The following is a 5,457-nucleotide window of genomic DNA, read 5'->3' on the forward strand; positions in this document are numbered from 1 at the left end:
TAATTTTCTCAGTAAATGTAATAAATGTTCACTAAATTGTAGTTAGATGGTTTCTCTTAAAACTACTTGTATTATCACCCATGCCAATACGCTGTCCTGTATGTATGTGAGAGTGTATGTATGAATGATAATTTTAGTTTTAAGTGGTAGCATTTAATATTGATTTGCTGTGATAGTGTTCATAATAAGTGTATAATAGCATATTATATATATATATATATATATATATATATATATATATATATATATATATATATATATATATATATATATAAGTGTATGACGGAGGTCAGGAAAGATAACCAATTCTAAAGTAGTTTAAATCGGCTCTGGGAGAAAGGCCAAAATAACAGGATGAGCCAGAATAACGACAGTCTTCTCAGAAGTATCAAATATCTATTAGTGAAAAATGTACACTTTGAATTTTTTAGGGGGCTGATTCAAGTGTGTCCGATCTCCATTACAAAAATGCAATTACTGGATACAGGTCATTTAACATTTCGAAATAATAGACAAACAATTAAATTAAAACTTCTCGTCACCTGGGCTGGGTTAAGGTAACTCCCACTTGTGCAGTTGCCTGGATCCAGGTCGGGATAGTATGAGAGAACATGTGTCTTTACGGGATCACTTCAGAATTGATCCTCAAGTAATAACTTTCAAATATGAATCACCTTTTTTAATAACGATTCAGGTTTATTTACAATATTTCCATAATTATTCAGTAATCCTTTATCTCTAGTTCCTTCTTCCTTTCTCCTACCTTTTTTTCTTCCTTCTCACTTTTTCTTTCCCTCTTTCTAATACAACTGAAGAGGGGTTGTGACTGGAAGTTGTCGCTATAGACACGGTCATTAAATTGTTTTGATGTTTTTCTTTGGAAGTCCGATATGAATTAGTTAATCCTAAAACGTATATAAGAATTTTCAAGAATTCATTAATTTATTTTAATTACATATTTGACTAAATTATTAAAATTGCAAGAAATTACAGTTCAAAAAATAGCGTCTTCCCACTCACGATTGCTTATTTCAACGTTACTTCCCTATAGGCTCATTGGAACAAAATAATGATTTAGTAATATTAGAAAACAAAGTGAGCAAGTGGGTATCGTTTCACATTGTGAATCTAACACTTCCAAACTATGCGAATTCAATACTCAAACTTGAAGTAGTGCTTCTATAACTACTAGTTGCAATAGAAAAATAAAATCAAAGATAGAAACTGTTCCTCGAACATCGATTCTATATCAAAAAGCCATTATTCGCTATCGCTACAGTTTTTGTTCGATGACGATAAAGGTTGAAACGAAAAATCGTTTATTTCAATCACTTCCGGTTTGAATAGATGGATAAGGGACAAAGCAGAGCCTATTCTTGGGCCACTGGTCGATCGCATAAAGCTGTTGCTCTACGTAAATCAGTTTTGAAACCGAAAAAAATAGTAAATTTGAACTACTTCTGGTTTTGGTAGTCTTATGAATAGTCATAATGTGTTCTTCTTAGACCTAAATTGTTTTAAAAAACGCTTCTCGCTATCTATTACCGTCTTTGTTATGTGGCGATAAACGTACAAACCGAAAATGGCTAATTTTAAACTTCTGGTTTGAATAGAGCTTCAACGGAGAAGATGAAACCTATTCTTTGGACGCTAAATAGATTGCAGAAAACCACATATTGATAATATTTACCTTTTTTGCTCTACGTAAATCAGCATTGAAACCGGAAGTAATAGTAAATTTGAGTCAATTTCGGTTTCGGTAGAGTGTCTTGGATAGTCGTGATATGTTGTTTTGAGACGCAAAATCGTTTATAAAAAGCAGCTTCATGACATCTGTTACCGTTTTCCTTCTATAACGATAAACATAAAAACCGAAAATAATAGTAAATTTGAACCACGTCCCGTTTCCATAGAGTGTTGTGGATAGTCATGATATGATGTCTTGAGACGCTGAATCGCTTGCAAAAAGCCGCGACACTTCTTGTTGTCTGTTACCATTTTCGTTTTAAGCACTGCCTGTTTGAATAGAAAATTACCGGGGAGATGGAACCTATTTTTAAGATGCTGAATCGATTGCAAAAAACAGCATCTCGATATTTCTTATCGTTCTTAATCTGATACCTCTCGACAGATGGACGGAAAAAGCCGATCTACAAGACTTCCGACACTTATGCATAGCATAATTTAGAAGTCTAATAATCTCCATGTTTAATACAGGGCTGTTACAAAGTCCTTGCTATGAAATAAATACTTATAACCTTTTTCAAAGTAATGATATTGTACCTAGGTAGTGAAATAAATGTTAAGATCTTGATTCAGACTTACATTTTGTATCATCATCCATAAATACACTGCTTCCATCATCACCACTCCTCCAGCTGGGATCCGTTGACATCCATACATTCCTGCAACCTGCGGAGAAATCCGTGAATCTTATTCAGTTTGGTGTCGTCAGAAATGTAATTGATCACTTCACTAATCTTAGCTTTCAGGTCCTGCAATTCCTTTGTTTTTTTCACATACACCTGTGTCTTAACGTGACCCCATAAAGCAAAATCACTGGCTGTTAAATCGGAGGACCTGGGAGGCCAAGGGGTGAGGCCTCTGTACCCAATCCACCTGCCGGTTAAGGTAACCAATTTGGGCATTAGGAAATTTTTAAACATTTGAAGGTACGTCTACCTGTCACAGTGTTTTCGTTAAAAAAAAAAAGCCTATGAGACGGTTCATTGATACGGCACACCACGAATTAGCTATTGGGCTGTCCCTTTCGTGCATTTCATATGCATGAGGCTTTTCAGTTCCCAAACAAGACAGTTGTGCCTGTTTTCCCTCCCTGAAAAACATGGTATTTTGATCTTGATCTTGATCGTGTCTTGATCTTCTTCTGTCAGTTCAGGCACAAATTTAATCTTGTACTATTTGGCTTTCAAATGTTTACGTATTATCTTGTTCATTGTTGACTCATTGAGCGATCGCCGCGGAATCAATTTTCTTGGGCTTCTCTAAAGGCTGTCTGCAACCCTTCACACCGTGTTTGGGCTCATTGGCAGCCAATCCCTTCTTTACATATCACAAACACTCCCGTTAGCCATAAACTTGCTGCGCCAACTCTTTATACTCCTAACATCAGGAGGTACGTTTTGTACACTCATCTGAAGGTTCGCCAAAGCAACACACCTGATTTCAATTATGAATTTTCAATACACACACACTGTGCATTCTCTTGTACCGTCGCCATTTTGATGAACTTTGTTGTCAGCAGTGTTGCCAACCTCATCAGGGACCCCACCGAAAGGATGTAAGCGCTCTACCACTGATCCCTTATTGCCTCCAAACCCCCAAGCCTTCTGTCCAAGGTGAGTCTTCCACTTTTAAAGCGAGAACTGTAGCCATTTATTTACGACCGAGGAACATCATCTCGCTGGCAAATGCAATGAAAGCCGCTAAGGGTCGATTTTTTCTCTGGATGTGTTTCCTTGACGTAGTAAAAAAAAAAAAAAAAAAAAAAAAAAAAAAAAAAAAAAACTTCAGTTTAACGTCCCATGATTATGCCCTTTAGACTAAGGGAGACGGATGATTAAGGTAAGTGGATGATAAATTAAGAATTGATGGAATGGAATGTGGGAGGAAACGGGAGTATCCCGAGAAAACTCACGGACACAATGTTGTCTGCCACAAACTTACTTGGCCGGTTATGGAACCAGGGCCCCACACCGGATGTCAGACTCTAGCACTGAGCCGGAGCCCCCGTGAATAAGAAAGAGAGACAATTTAGGAGAAAACAAATCAAAGTTTTCAATGAGGATTGCATCCAGACTTATCAAAATACGAAACTCGAACGCATTCACTTCTTCAATCATCCAAGAAAACAACAGCTTTATCACTTCATATCATTCGTTAACTAGATATATTTTCTCTTGTTAACACACTTTATAACTAGTCGAAGAAGCTAGTTCTTTGATATTGTACATGACAAACCCAAAGAAAAACATAGAAAACAAACATTTTCGAAACCACAACCAGAGTCGAAGAGGAAAGAAGGACACACACAGCTAGTTTATATAGCCTAACAGGAAGGCAAATGCAGAAAGATACAAGCAATACATGACCCTCTCTTGCATATCTTCTGAAGCTCTTACTCTTGGGAGCATACAATATTCCCAAACGTATTTTGAGATGAAACATCTATTTTTTCGAGTGTAGAATAACTATTTTATTATCACCAAGATTCAAAACAAAGTATTTGACTTCGAAAGAAACTCTAAATATATCGTAGAATTTTACGTCGATTAAAAGTTATTGTTTCATTTTTCTTTATGTGACACGATCATAAACCCATATTGCCAATAGTTCTGAGCGTAATTTATGTTGCAGACACAGAACATGTTTTCAAATATTTCCTAACATATGAATATCCCATAAACGTCAAAGCAGTAATGTAAACTTGAAATTACATTAAAAGTTAGAGCATAAATAATAAACAAAATAAAGAATAAAATTTAGGAATAAACAGTAAATTCATCTGAAACATCAATAAAATCTGTAATGCACTGCAATAAGACATTACACTTATGACTCAGTATGTCTACTAGCCGCCTCTCAGAGACCTTCGTAAAATACCGTGTGTGCTGTGCTGTATTCCTTTTCGAGTAATTAATTTTAGCAAAAGCCAGGAAATGTGATTATACCCTCAGGTTGGCATCACTGACTGGAGAAAAATAAAAACAGAAGAAGAAAAACACTTAAAATGGGCTTCGCAACATTCTGGCTTGCACGCGCAACAGGAAGCATGCTTCTATAATCATTGGTCTCTGTCATGTCAGCTTTTGTGTTTCAACCCTAAACAACTGTTTCTCAAGGTCAATATTGGGAACCGTTTACATGAAAAGTGAAGGTGTTAGTTGTTGTTGTAAACATAACCGGAAGAGAACATTCAACTGGTGATAATGGTTGTATGTTACAGATTTATTTGATTTTTTTCTTCTATTAAAATTGTCATGCGAGTTTTATTAGTGTCTTATTAAAACCTGAAGTGGAATCTAAAATTGGAGACTTTTTCAACCTTGTGGCATTTGACTGTATTTTAGAAGCGTCATTAACATTTAAAAATCCATTGTTTATCATTGTAGGTAATCACATTGTACGTATCAGTGCATTTATTCTTTTTTTGCTGTATTTAGCACTTAAATGACTTGAATAAAGCGACATCCACTGGAAGCGATCAGTGGTTATCCACTGATAACCACTATCTGCCAGAGAGATATAATCGCAGACATTAATGTTAATAGTGCTACCTCGATATGCCAACTAGCTAATCATAATACTGCACGAAACACATGATAATCGATAAATACCGGTAATACCAACCTCAAGGTGACCAGAATTTTTACTTGCGAAAACGGGACGCATACGAATCGGCTACGGGGGGGAGGGGATATCGGACTTCCAGATTGC

Source organism: Thermobia domestica, chromosome 13 (assembly GCF_964235325.1).
Source record: "Thermobia domestica chromosome 13, izTheDome1.hap1.1, whole genome shotgun sequence".
Taxonomy (NCBI): domain Eukaryota; kingdom Metazoa; phylum Arthropoda; class Insecta; order Zygentoma; family Lepismatidae; genus Thermobia; species Thermobia domestica.